This window comes from Mytilus galloprovincialis, chromosome 5 (assembly GCF_965363235.1).
Source record: "Mytilus galloprovincialis chromosome 5, xbMytGall1.hap1.1, whole genome shotgun sequence".
In the NCBI taxonomy this organism is placed as follows: Eukaryota; Metazoa; Mollusca; class Bivalvia; order Mytilida; family Mytilidae; genus Mytilus; species Mytilus galloprovincialis.
Genome location: NC_134842.1, coordinates 93,208,130 through 93,224,001, shown reverse-complemented (window position 1 = coordinate 93,224,001; position 15,872 = coordinate 93,208,130).

The window sequence follows — 15,872 nt, the reverse complement described above, 5'->3', positions numbered from 1 at the left end:
GGCGAACATAACGGTATAGGGTATCACATTGGACCTTCCTAAAAACAAAAATCGTTTTTCGAGACGTAAATAAAGAAAATATGTCCGATGAGACGAGTTTTTTGTCGAAAAGAATTGAAATATTGTTTCTATAGGATTACAATAGTTCAATTAGCAGAAGGAATATAATTACGATACTGTTGTCAAGACATGAAAGATTGCATATTTTGGCGTTAATATTGAGTCACTGATAAGGTCTTTGCATCGGAACTAAACACATTTATTCTAAAAACAGTTGTTGGCATGACACGGGTTATGTTCTTCTCATATATGTTATGATGGTATGATACTAAACCCCTAACGGGAAGGATTGTGCCTGATGTTCATATAATGAAATCATAATCTTTCAGTCAGTTTAATTGAAGTCTGGAGCTGGCATGTCAGTTAACTGCTAGTAGTTATTTATGTATTATTGTAATTTTGTTTATTTTCTTTGGTTACATCTTCTGACATCAGACTCGGACTTCTCTTGAACTGAATTTTACTGTGCGTATTGTTATGCGTTTACTTTTCTACATTGGTTAGAGGTATAGGGGGAGGGTTGAGATCTCACAAGCATGTTTAATCCCGCCGCATGTTTGCGCCTGTCCCAAGTCTGGAGCCTCTGGCCTTTGTTAGTCTTGTATTATTTTAATTTTAGTTTCTTGTGTACAATTTGGAAATTAGTATGGCGTTCATTATCACTGGACTAGTATATATTTGTTTAGGGGTCAGCTGAAGGACGCCTCCGGGTGCGGGAATTTCTCGCTACATTGAAGACCTTATGGTGACCCTCTGCTGTTGTTTTTTATTTGGTCGGGTTGTTGTCTCTTTGACACATTCCCCATTTCCATTCTCAATTTTAATTCATTCACTAATCATGTTAATTACGGGTAAATACCAAAATAGCCTATTAGAAAACATTACGGCCGATATAAGAAACAAAAATACAAAACATTTGTAGATTATCGAAGGTGAGAGTGTTCAACAATTATCTGATGTTCGTTACAATCTAGATACATCCGTTATGTTCATATTCATGATATTTAAATAGTGTATTTTCCTCAGCGACAAGTCTTCGTACCACAGTATTTAATTCAAACATATTTTCTGAAAGCATTACTTAAATGTCTCTTCAGTTTTTCTGTATAGATAAAAATTAACAATTCGTATTTTAGAGTACTGTTTATACCATTTAAGGTCACTGTCTTATATTATTGTGCAAGACGGCATGCTTTCCTATAAGAAACTAAATAAAGACGACGTGGTATGATTACCAATGAGACCACTTTCCAGAAGACAATAGGTCACCGTACGGGCCTTCAACAATTAGCAAAGCCTAAACTGCACAGTCGGCTAAAAAAGTCACCGAAATGACAAAATGTAAAACAATTCAAACGAGAAATTTAACGGCCTGAATTAGAGGCTACTGACTTAGGACAGGCAGAAACATACATTATATGGTGGGGTGAAATTATTAGCGGTATTCCAACTCTCGTCTTAATCTCGAACAACTATTATAATAATCAGCAGAAAAGACTTAACTCAATCCGTTGAATACAAATAAAATTTAGTCTTTTTGTATGGCTTACAGTTGGTACGATTCTTCTTTAGCACGATATTATATCTTTTATTTTTATAGAGAAATGTGGTTTTCATATGCTTACTTAAACAGTTAATTTATGATCATATACTTTTTATACTTAAAAACAGTTGATTTGGGCGCACTATTCAAGTGGAGTGTTCAGACTACAGTCTTGTCAATCCTTTTTCCAAATTAGTTGCATTGCCTTTCATACTCATATTAAGACAAGTCGATCATTCAAGAATCTACATGTACCGTTAGTTTATGTATTTAGTAATGCCTAAGAGTTAACAAGAGACAGTTAAAAATCTTCCTTTTTGTCACTGCATATCACCCGTTAAACTATGTTATAAAACACGCTTGAGGTCACTGATAGAACAAGCTACATGCATTTCGTTCTAACAATGGTTTTCATGTTGTGTTTTCTTATACTTTTGTCAGAGATAAGAAGATGTTGTATGAGTGCCAATGAGACAAAACTCCATCAAAGTCACAATTTGTAAAAGTAAACCATTAAAGGTCAAAGTACGGTCTTCAATACGGAGCTTTGGCTCACATCGAACAGCAAGCCATAAAGGGCCTCAAAAATGACTAGACATGTAAAACCATTCAAAAGGGTAAAACCAACGGCTTAATCTATATAAAAAACGAGAAACGAGAAACACTAATGAACCACATCAACAAACGACAACTTCTGAACATCAGATTCCTAGTTAGTCTTTTTGTCTTTTCTAAGTTATATCAAAATGTTGTCTTTTTTTTTTTTGGCTGATGTTTTTTTTTTTTTTTTATCTCTATCGTCTATCTCTCTTTGAATATTAATTGTTTGCTTATTATCCAATCTGTTGTTATTGACATATTTGCGTTAGAAGACAAAACACTTCTTACTTGAATTAACATGCCAAATCAAACGACGGATTAATGTCTTAACTTTTGTTCAGGGTACAGGGGTAATAGAAAATGGTTTACAATTTGGTATGTTGTTCAGTAAGGTATTTACATTGATTCACGAAACAGAAATCAGGGATTTTGTAAAATTACTGAAATTTCAGGGAATTTGAAAAATCACTCAACTGATTAGTGATTTTATAAAATCCCTGATTTTGACTAGTGATTTTATAAAATCCCTGATTTTGACTAGTGATTTTACAAATTCCCTGAACTAATTAAGATCTTTTTTTATAGATTCACTGATTAAATTCAGGGAATTTGTAAAATAAATTCATTCATTTTATTAGGAATTTCTGTGAAACATATGAAAAGTCTACTACAGTAACACTCAATAAGTTTGAGGTTAATGTAGCCTTTATTTAAATATTGAGTGAGCATTTTGCATGCACTATACAACTGACATACTGTAGAACAATGGCTCAGGCACAGATATCTTTAAATCAAAAGCAAACATACACACAAAAGTTACTTCAAATAATTGAGGGAAAATTAAAGTGCAACATATGGAACCGCGGAAAATATGATGAAATTTTGGAACAAGTTGTCATAGAGCCACAGAAAGAAGACAAAACAAGCACTACCTTGTTTGAAAGAAAGTTACTGTTTATAATAGTTTTTTCTGTAATTACTGTATAAAATAAAACCAATTATATCTAATTTTTTAAATCAAATATAAAAACGGAACATTACATGTAGGTTCATTGCTGTCATTAGAGAAGAAAACCACATATTTATACATAAGGTATAAAAAATTGAGTGGGTTAGGGTATGTGATCCAGTGGCAAATATTTGAAAAATCGTTTAAAGCAGTATTCATCAGATGAAGATGTTTTAAAAATATTATCTATGTCTTGAAGACATGTAAAGTGCAGGAAATTCACATATCAATAGGTCATGATGGTAGGGACAATATGGTATTAAAAGTACGGAAATAGAAAGTGAGCAAACTTTTCAAGGAACTTTGAGAGGAATGCCAACTAAAAAAACGTAGAACTGCTACTTTAAAAGTATTGTCGTAAAGTCTATAATAAGCTAAGAGGTCAATTTTTCGAGTCCAGGTTGATTTGATACAGACATGTATCGAAAAGCAAGACAATTAGGTAACAGTACATGTCACCCAAACTTATCATGCGAAAATAAGTATATTCACAGTTGTCTGATAAAATTGAGAATGGAAATGGGGAATGTGCCAAAGAGACAACAACCCGACCATAGAAAAAAACAACAGCAGAAATTCACCAACAGGTCTTAGATATAGCGAGAAATTCTCGCACCCGTAGGCGTCCTTCAGCTGGCCCCTAAACAAATATATACTAGTTCAGTGATAATGAATGCCATACTAATTTCTATTTCATAATAATATCTATTTACATGCCTTTTAGTCATTATCATTATATACTAGTTTTAGCTCATAGTGTTTAGTTAACAAATATATTTCAAAATCATTAGTGATCATTAGTCTATTTTTATATTAAAAAAAACACGTTTCTAATAGCAAGTTATACTTAATTGTAATCAGGGATTTTACAAAATCAGGAATGAACCCTGTTGTTCATTGTTTACTAAAAGTGATAAGATGGATTTCAATCGCATGCAATACAGGTAGACCGCAATTTAAGTATTGTTTTTAAAAGACGTATAGGTCACCAGTTTTTCATATATTGTCTCGGATTGTGTCCCTTTGGTGTAAAAGGGATTAATCCCCTTTTTAATATACTAACATTTCACTCATATTATACCAATAGCACAATAACCATAGAACATGTTTGCCGAAATCTATTCAAAACTGAAAACAAGAATGTGTCCATATTACACGGATGCCCCACTCGCACTATCATTTTCCATGTTCAATGGACCGCGAAATTGGAATAAAAACTCTTATTTGGCATGAAAATTAAAAAGATCATGTCATAGGAAACATATATGTGTATTAAGTTTTAAGTTGTTCGGACTTCAACTTCATCAAAAACTACCTTGACCTAAAGCGGGACAGACGGACGAACGAACGGACGCACAGACCTGAAAACATAATACCCCTGTACTATCGAAGGTGGGGCATAAAAAAATCATTGTGATTGAGACTTTGATTTTGCCATCTGATTAAGGACTTACCGTTATGAATTTTCCTTGGAGTTAAGTATTTTTGTGATTTTACTTTTTCTATATCATTCAAAAAATATTATGAAGTTTATCTAAATCCTTAGCTTCCAAATATATGTATTGAAATCACTCATTTTAAAGTGTATAAAACTATTGGTGAATGTTCAGAATATGATTATGTTGATTATTGATTCTAAGTACTGAGTTATTTTATCTGTTAAGCACGGTTACTTTCTGGATTTAAAATACAACGATTTGAATCAGATAAATAATTTGAACAAAATGTGTAAAAAAAACGGTACCTTCTCTAACTTTATTGTCTGATAAAATAGCAATGATTTTATAAAATATAGATTATTAGTCATGTCATGATTGGCGATGAGAAAACAAGTTTCATTTAAACTAATGATGCCGATATATGAACATCAATGAACGCCACATTTATATTCGAATACTTGCAATATATGAAACTAACAAAGAACATGAATGTAAATTAATAGTATATGGTTGCCATATTGCTGATTCTATAATGCCATGTTTAACCTCTTTGTTCATATCTAATTGTAGAACACAAAATTTGTTTTATATGTGATGGGGTTGGTTTTATTGTCTTATGTGCTGTTATCGTCATAGTGTGTTGCATTCGTCAGAAAAAGAAGTAAGTAAATATTTCGGATTTAAAAATTGATTTTAAACAGCCTTCCCTTGTTCCATTATCTATATAAACAAATATTCTGCTAACTGTGCATTTTGTTTTATGTTTGAAGCTATTAAAAAGAACAGTGGTGAGTTTATATTGATTAAAACAAACCTTTATAAAAACCATATTTATTACACACAAAACAATAACTTTCAAATGAGAATAACAATTCAAACTATTTTTAAACACATAAAACCCTACAAAAATTAAAGTACCGAACTGGTTATTTATGAAAGTTCTAATAAAGAATCATACTGAAAACGTATTTTGATTTGATACTGTTGGCCAACATATTAGTAAATATCATTTGGTCTCTGGTGGAGAGTTGTTTTATTGCCAATGATAACACCTTTTTTTTTATTATTGATAATTTTATTTAGATACAATTTTATGTTTTATATCAAGTCTAAAGATAAGAAATTACTGAGGCCACATAATATTATGGTTGTTTAATTGCAGTATTTGCATCATATGGATTCATTTTCGAAACATCATTTGTGATGTCATAATAAAATCAAACCACATATCGTATTACACGTTCAAACAAGCGATGTTGTGCATACAGATTGGTCATTTCAGTGTAATTGAGCAGCCAAAAAAAAAAGCAAATGGGATCTTCATAATTAAAAAAAATAATAAACAAAACAAAAAATGTTTCTACATCTTAGTTGATATAATTTACCAGGGGGTGTATTTCCTTTCATTAATTCTTTAAAAGAGAGTAGAGGTTCAAAAGAAAACTATTTAATCAGGAGTTGGGAAGTTGAAATCATCCCTTCGTATGTTTTACGGACCCAATCACGAGTTGGATGAAAAAAAGAGGGACGAAAGATACCAAAGGGACAGTCAAACTCTTAAATCTAAATCAAACTGACGATGCCATGGCTAAAAATGAAAAAGACAAGCAAACAACAGCACACATGACACAACATAGAAAACTAAAGAATAAACAATATGACCGTTATGACATATTCGTTTCAAAACTAACAATGGCTATATTTCACGAGTCCTAACTACATTCACAAAACCTTTTCTCAAATGTAACCTTGCGACATCCGACTTAAATTATCACCGTTTTCTTCTCACATCAGCAACAGGACTACTACAACATCTGAAACGGAAATGTTGTGAAAACATACGTTTCACAAATTGTACTTTTCAAATAGAAGTATGAATAAATGCTGGAGCTCGAAGATTAAAGAATGTGTTTCAGAAGGGTGACATGTATTTCTTTTTACTTTAACCTTATGAGCGACAAACCACCTCCAAAATCCATTCACCATTTGAATCTAGCACAGAACAGGGAATAGTCTTTTAAAATCTTTCCATTGAAAATCATTCAATGAGTTATTCAGATCAAACATGCCACAATTACTTATCGACACGTCTCGAGATCACCAGTTGTATTTAAGAAAGCAGAAAAGACGTTAATTTATCCTCGTGCTTTACAAGAGTGAATGTATAAAACCAATAAAATGCGTAGATTTAGATTAGACTTTCAAAAAAAAATAATATAATAAAACTTTCTAGGAGAAAAATAACAACAAATTCATTTGTTGTCGGAAATACAAATGAAACATACTCTTTGAGAATAAATAGTGTTAAATCAACAATAAATCACAGTTGGGAGTCTTCGATACCTGACGAAAATAAAGGACAATACCATGAAAAAGGAAACACACACATAAACCACATGAACAATATTACACACATAAACCGTACGAATAGAAAACATTTTATTAATTATCCCATTCACTTATATCTATCTATTAACATCAGTCTGGAATATTTTGCCTCTCTTTAATTCAGTAAATTAAATTACTTGTAAAATGAATATTATTTGCTAATCATCTGGTCAGATAATATTAATAATTTTTTTATTTTCATTTCTATGTTTCCTTCAAAACAAATACTTATACAATAGATTTGCAATGGTTTATAACAATATTTATTTTCGTTTTTTGTTGATTGATGTAGAAATAGTATCTATAGTTCAGCTCACATTTATTTGCATAAGCATGATATACAAGAATTCAGAATTTCAATTATGTTGTCATATATGGTCACAAATGTGATATACATGTTCATGCACTTGTTATTTGAAACTGTTTAACATGTTTAATATGTAATATCTATGTTATTTTGAACAGCTAACAGAACATTGAGCACCATTCAACTGTGAATGCTGACAACTGGACCTGTCACAGATATCACCTTTCAAGTTCGGGATGGAAGATTTTATACAGCAATCATCATACAATGTTACTAAATCAAGCTTATATGTTATCTGTGTAATATCAAATAATGTTATTAACAATACAAGACACAATATATTATGTACGGTTCATGTGTGAGAAATCTCATAGTGTTTAACATAAACACCTGCTTCCATGTTACTAATAGAAAAAAAAACTACATGTATTAAGACTTTGAATCAATGTGCTGTCCTCTAGGTTATATTTTCGATGTTTATATTCTAGAGCTTATTACCTGTCAAATCACCTTTACATATCCAAAGGTCTCAATTACCATTGTTACATGTGTATTCATGTGTTCCATGTATGAAAAATGACTCACTGAAATGGGTACGTTTGGATTATATGAGTATTTTTAAGTAAAATTCTCTTAATAAACACAAAACTAGCAAATAAGAAAATATCTTTCAATTCTAATGCCAAAAATGGCATTTTTGCACCAAAGGGAGATAATTTGGAGCTTTTTCAATTATACAAAAAGTTTAAAAAGGCATCAGGGGTCAAAACAAATCGATTCTTTTGGTTGATTTTTGTACCATATCATAAAGTTACAACAACAAGTGTAATAAATAAGATTTGTAATAAAAAAAACCATATTAAGATTTTTGCTTAAATTTCTGTTCATGTACCCTTGAGCTCCCTTAGTGATAAAATTAATGATATTCAATTCATTTTTGTATTTCAATGCACATCATTTATTTGTAAAACTTTTATCACACTCGATAGCAACATGTATAGTGGAAGTACCGCTACAATTAGCTTTTGCAGTTTATAACCTCGTCTTACTAGTAAGAGATAGATAATAAGACAACCTGATGTAAAGAGGGAAGATATCAATTGATCGGATTAAAAATACTATTACATTGTATTTTCGAATCTTTCGGTCATGTAGTTTCTTACCTATTATTCTGAAGGCTTCCAAAGTTGTGGTTTTGACAATTCCATTCATAGCTGCATCCATATGCATTTGACTTGGAAAGAGTTCATCTATTTATTATTCTCAAACAAATTATTTTCAGGGACTTGATTTAAGGGCACTATTTATTGTAAATGTTATACCATGGGTGCCCTTATTTTCTTTGATATTTTTATAATACTTTTTGAAAAAAGAATGGGGTTTGTGATTTTATTAAAAAAAGAAATAACATTGTTACTGGTTAGATTATCTGAAAAAAATGCCATTTGCTTTAATATGTAAAGGGGGAAACCAACAATAGAAATATTGGATAAAATGTTTGTATATTTATGAAGCTCTCCTATTTGCAAATTAACAAGATTGTATTAATTGTACCCTATAAAACTGAAAATAGTTTTTCTCAATAAGGATAATTTTTGACATAATTTTACTTAACATCTTAACTATGGATTGGGTTGATTTTGGTATAACAGAATCTATCGTGATTATTCATGTTATTTGGATATGTTTGCTTTTACATTTTCCCCTTGTAATTCAATATTAATGTTCATTTTGTATTTGTGCAATACCACGCTTTGTGTTCATTATGCATTAACCGAATAAATTTCGAAGCTTTATATGTTTGTAATTTTGATGACACTTTTTTGGTTTAGATGATTTGACTTTTTAAATGGATTGGATACTGTATCTTAGATGAAGTCAAACCAAGTGGATAATTTATACTCGATTTTGATTCGATTGCTTATGACTCTACTTTGAAATATTAAACTTTTTGAAATTGTTTTCGTTTTATGTAAGCAGGATATGACCAGCAAAACCAGATGATCCACAGATGCAGATTTGACTTATTTTCTGCAGTTATCTTTTCTAAATTTAAAAAAGGTAGCAACAAATGAGACGTATAGGTTTTCTCTATTTAAATGTTTCATATTCATCAACACCCGACCATACAGTATTAGTTGCTTTTAATAGGTGACATCAACTTTATTTGTGTGAACTTTGAAGGATATTTGCCTATAAGCAATCATACCACATCTCCTTATCTTATAAGAGACACATACTGAGTTTAAATAGATAATTTCATTCGAAACTTTTGAATGAAGGTAATGTAATGAAATGGTATAAATATCATAAAAACAGTTATAAACTCCATTTTTGAACTACATAATATGAAGTCGTAGGATTTTTATCTTCATATGGAGATATTATATGGACTCAACCATGATTACAACTTCAATGTTAATCGTTTCTCTTCCTTGTGTGATAAGGGCATTCTTGTTTCCTGTGTTCGTAGTAACTTAAGATAACAGAATAGTCGTATAATTTTGATTGCCTTCTCAATTTCGACATTTTCTGTTGTAAACAGCTGTTAAAATCTCGTTAATCAGTTCACCCGTCCATCCGGTGGCTGTTAAGCCAGCCACGGTTGTTAAACACTTCCATCATCATCAATCAGTTCATCCGACCGTCCGGTGACTGTAAAGCCAGACACGGTTGTTAAACACTTCCATCATCATCAATCAGTTCACCCGACCGTCCGGTGGCTGTTAAGCCAGCCACGGTCGTTAAACACTTCCATCATCATCAATCAGTTCACCCGACCGTCCGGTGGCTGTTAGGCCAGCCACGGTTGTTAAACACTTCCATCATCATCAATCAGTTCACCCGACCGTCCGGTGACTGTTAAGCCAGCCACGGTCGTTAAACACTTCCATCATCATCAATCAGTTCACCCGACCGTCTGGTGGCAGTTAAGCCAGCCACGGTCGTTAAACACTTCCATCATCATCAATCAGTTCACCCGACCGTCCGGTGGCTGTTAAGCCAGCCACGGTCGTTAAACACTTCCATCATCATCAATCAGTTCACCCGACCGTCCGGTGGCTGTTAAGCCAGCCACGGTCGTTAAACACTTCCATCATCATCAATCAGTTCACCCGACCGTCCGGTGGCTGTTAAGCCAGCCACGGTCGTTAAACACTTTCATCATCATCAATCAGTTCACCCGACCGTCCGATGGCTGTTAGGCCAGCCACGGTTGTTAAACACTTCCATCATCATCAATCAGTTCACCCGACCGTCCGGTGGCTGTTAGGCCAGCCACGGTCGTTAAACACTTCCATCATCATCAATCAGTTCACCCGACCGTCCGGTGGCTGTTCAGCCAGCCACAGTTGTTTAACACTGCCATCATCATCAATCAGTTCACCCGACCGTCCGGTGACTGTTAAGCCAGCCACGGTTGTTAAACACTTCCATCATCATCAATCAGTTCACCCGACCGTCCGGTGGCTGTTAGGCCAGCCACGGTTGTTAAACACTTCCATCATCATCAATCAGTTCACCCGACCGTCCGGTGGCTGTTTAGCCAGCCACAGTTGTTTAACACTGCCATCATCATCAATCAGTTCACCCGACCGTCCGGTGACTGTTAAGCCAGCCACAGTTGTTAAACACTTCCATCATCATCAATCAGTTCAAAAGAGAAAAAATCAATATAACAAGCACAAACTATGAATTTCGAAAACCTGGTGCGTCAACAACGAAGACCGCAAACACTGCCACAGAGTTTCGGTCACCCGATTCGTGTTGGTGACCATGTTACCTATGGGTTGTCGATTCTAGTCGTTCCGCCTCATAACTTGTTTGGAGTATTTGTTTAATTTACGCATCAATGTCAAATAGAGGCGAAAAAAACAAACGGAGTTTTAAACTAATCAATCGAAGAAGAAAAAAGGAAAATGTCAGGCAAAACAACCATATAAAACTAAACAAAGGACAAATGAAATTGGCATCAAGTGAATATGCAAGCGCGTATTATTTGGGATAAAAAACGGCTCACGACAGATTTGAATTTATGTTACTGTTATCATATTGATAATTGGGACGCTTACAGTTTGAAATTTGGAATTATTATGGTTGACACAGATTCTATTTTTGTTTTAAAAAAAAACGTCTGAGTCAATATCGAAGAGATTAAAAAAGAAAACAGAGTTTAAAAAAAAGAAATATCTACTTCACTAAGATTAAAATTATACTTCACTAGGATATCTAAGATATAAGCACACATTTAGTATGAGTCGGTACCAAGGCGGGCTAAGATTGCATAGCAGCAGACGCTTAAAACTTTCGATTAATCCGGACTGCGTCCTTATTGGATTTTTTGGCAATTCACTTAAAGTGTTTGCTTTACGTTGATTTGTATCATCTGGATTTATGAGTTGCAACAACGGTTTACTATTTCGTTCCAAGTATTGGTTCACTCAGTTTAAGAATTATGACATTATACATATTATTGTAAACTTCCGAAAATCGTAATTTTATACATTGTGTGGTACACAGCTACTTTTGCCTAGGTCCTATTTCTGTACTAAAAAATGCAGTACAGGAAATTTACTATTTCTTTACTTTAAAACTATTGTAATATTTAGGCACTTGTATTTTACAGTACTTGATTTGTGCTAAATATTTTGGTACAGAAATAATACAATATTCTATGTTTGAAAATCATAACTTTAAGAGATATGAAATAGAAAAACTTTCAAAATGCTGAAAATGTAACGGTAGTAACCAAAAATCTGTAGTACCTAAATTTCAAGTACAAATGAAGTACTGTAAAATACAGGTACCTAAATATTACAATAATTTTAGAGTAACAAAATAGTACTGAATATTAAAAGTAGATTTCCAGTACTACAAATGTTTAGTACATAAATAGTACCTATGCAAAAGTAGCGGTGTAAGTTGTGTTTAAGACATTCTGTTTAAATGCCCTGTCGTATTCATATATTTGATTTTTCACTACTGTGAATTCGTTTATTTTCGTGGGTATCAATTTTCGTGGATTGCTGAAAACTTTCATATTTGTGGATATTTGATTTCATGGTTTTGCCAATCTCTGTATACAAAACCTATTGAAAATATGTTATTCGTTGATCATTTGAATTCGTGGTTCACCTTGTTCCACGAAACCACCGAAAATTGATATCCAACGAACAATAATGAATCCACAGTATGTTTGTCGAAAGGTCCTACAAAAGAATTAGATAAAAACGAAATAAGTGTAATTTGAATTAATCTTACCATTCCATGAGGTAAAACTGAGCGTTTACTGTTTTGACTGGTTTTCTCTCTCTGATTAAACTAATTTATTCTTCCTCGTCCAAATGGTATATCATTACTTGAAAACGTTTATTTATATATCAAAAAACTTTAATATCGATTTTGTTTAAAGAATTCCAAAAGGAAACCCAGAAATTGTTCACCAATTCTGATTGGTTTTGATTTTTTGTCTTTTTTTGTGTAAGAAGTTATAATGTGGGTTTTAAAATTTTTAACTTTTCGAAATTTTACTCCCTAATCTTTGCTGCACCTTTCTTTATACCGAGATGCATGTCATGTTTGTTTGTAAAATATTATGCTACAAATACTGACCTGCATGACAAATCAGAAAAAGATAACATCAGTAAAGACTGGAAAATGTACGGTTTTAATCAATAACTCATATTCCTGATTTTGTTATTTTTTTTAACGTGGAAACTATTTGTTTGTCCTGCTTTTCCAGCTAGATCGACCTCCCAGTTGTATCACAGATAATTATAGATCGTCATTTTGACAAAAGTGGATGAGCCACTTAAACAAACATAATGTTGTATAATGTGACAATAATTTGATCCAGCAGTCACAACTGTGTATAAACATAAAGCAAATATATACAACACAACTGACTTCAAACAAGCATGCCGTATAAATATAACAATGTCGCCTACAAAATAGTCTGTGTAATAAGTAGTCAATTCAACAATGTCACCAACAAAACGTTGTTGTCGTTGATGGTGAATTGACAAATAAGACGGAAAAAAGTTTTTGTCGTGGATATTATATACCGTAAACATGGTAAATATAAAATTGAGAATGGAAATGGGGAATGTGTCAAAGAGACAACAACCCGACCAAATAAAAAACAACAGCAGAGGGTCACCAACAGGTCTTCAATGTAGCGAAAAATTTCCGCACCCGGAGGCGTCCTTCAGCTGGCCCCTAAACAAATATATACTAGTCCAGTGATAATGAACGCCATACTAATTTCCAAATTGTACACAAGAAACTAAAATTAAAATAATACAAGACTAACAAAGGCCAGAGGCTCCTGACTTGGGACAGGCGTAAAAATGCGGTGGGGTTAAACATGTTTGTGAGATCTCAACCCTCCCCCTATACCTCTTACCAATGTAGAAAAGTAAACGCATAACAATACGCACATTAAAATTCAGTTCAAGAAAAGTCCGAGTCTGATGTCAGAAGATGTAACCAAAAAAAATAAACAAATTGACAATAATACATAAATAACAACAGACTACTAGCAGTTAACTGACATGCCAGCTCCAGACTTCAATTAAACTGACTGAAAGATTATGATTTCATCATATGAACATCAGGCACAATCCTTCCCGTTAGGGGTTTAGTATCATACCATCATAACATATATGAGAAGAACATAACCCGTGTCATGCCAACAACTGTTTTTTAGAATAAATGTGTTTAGTTCCGATGCAAAGACCTTATCAGTGACTCAATATTAACGCCAAAATATGCAATCTTTAATGACTTGACAACAGTATCGTAATTATATCCCTTCTTAATAAGTCTATTCAAAGGTTTTGTAAGTTTCTGAGGTGAATGCTGACACATTTGTGCTTTATAAAGAATATTTCCATAAAAATTGGATGTGAAATACCTGAACGTATTAGAAGTCTGCATGTTGAGCTATATTTACGAATGATGTCTTTATACCGATGATAAAATTTAGTAAATGTTTTGACTAGTTTGTGATATCGAAAACCCTACTGTAATAATTTTTCAGTAATATATAAATTTCTCTCGTTAAAATCTAAAACATTGTTACATACACGAGCGAATCGTACAAGTTGAGATATATAAACACCGTAAGATGGTGACAAGGGAACGTCACCATCTAAAAACGGATAATTAACGATAGGAAATGAAAAATCATCCCTTTTATCGTAAATTTTAGTATTAAGCTTTCCATTAGTGATATAGATATCAAGATCGAGAAAAGGGCAGTGGTCATTGTTAGTATTGGCTTTATTTAAAGTAAGTTCAACAGGATAAATTTCATTAATATACATACTGAAGTCGTCATTATTGAGAGCCAAAATATCATCCAAATATCTAAAAGTATTATTAAATTTGTTTATCAGATGTTGTTTCGATGGGTCTTTGCTTATTTTTGTCATAAATTGTAACTCATAACAATACAAAAACAGGTCCGCAATAAGTGGTGCACAGTTAGTCCCCATTGGAATTCCGATAATCTGACGATATACGGAATCCCCAAAGCGAACAAAAATGTTATCTAGTAAATATGTACACTTCATTCGTTGAAAGAAAAAAAAATCTCTAAAAACTCTTTGTATCCGAATAGTATCCAAGGACCAACTATATCAGGATGGCCCAAAGTAAAAATAGAAAGAAAAAAAACCGGGATGGATAAATATCGAAACACGCAAACAATCATACGAACAAATGAAACATTATACCAACAAGAATGTGTCCACAGTACACGGATGCCCCACTCGCACTATCACTTTCTATGTTTAGTGAACCGTGAAATTGGAATAAATTCTCTAATTTGGCATTAAAATTAGAATGATCTTATCAAAGGGAAGATGTATACTAATTTTCAAGTTGATTGGATTTCTACTTTATCAAAAACTACCTTGACCAAAAACTTTAATCTGAAATTTGCACTATCATTTTCTATGTTCAGTGAACCGTAAAATTGGGGTCAAAACTCTAATTTGGCATTAAAATTAGAAAGATCATATCATAAGGCACATGTTTACTAAGTTTCAAGTTGATTGGACTTCAACTTCATCAAAAACTACCTTGACCAAAAACTTTAACCTGAAGCAGGACAGACGGGCGAACGAACGGACGGACAGACGGATGAACGGACGGACGAACGGATGAACGGACGCACAGACCAGAAAACATAATGCCCCTCTACTATCGTAGGTGGGGCATAAAAATGACACAAAGGCGAAGTTAAAGAAAAAATCAAAGATACACAACTTCAGCACCTATAATCTATAACTAAAGACGATCGTGTATTTTTTTGTGAAGTAGACACTGAATAGATATGTAATAGCTCTTGGTACTTTCTGGCCAACTTTTTAGAGAAAAAAGATGAGTTACAATCCTGGCTCATTAAATATATTTCTTAGACACCGATGACATTTTTCAAAGTCTTAGAAGTTGAGAGATGTGTACTCCATACACGAATAAAGTTGGTATATTACGGCTGAAATTGTTTCTGTTGTCATG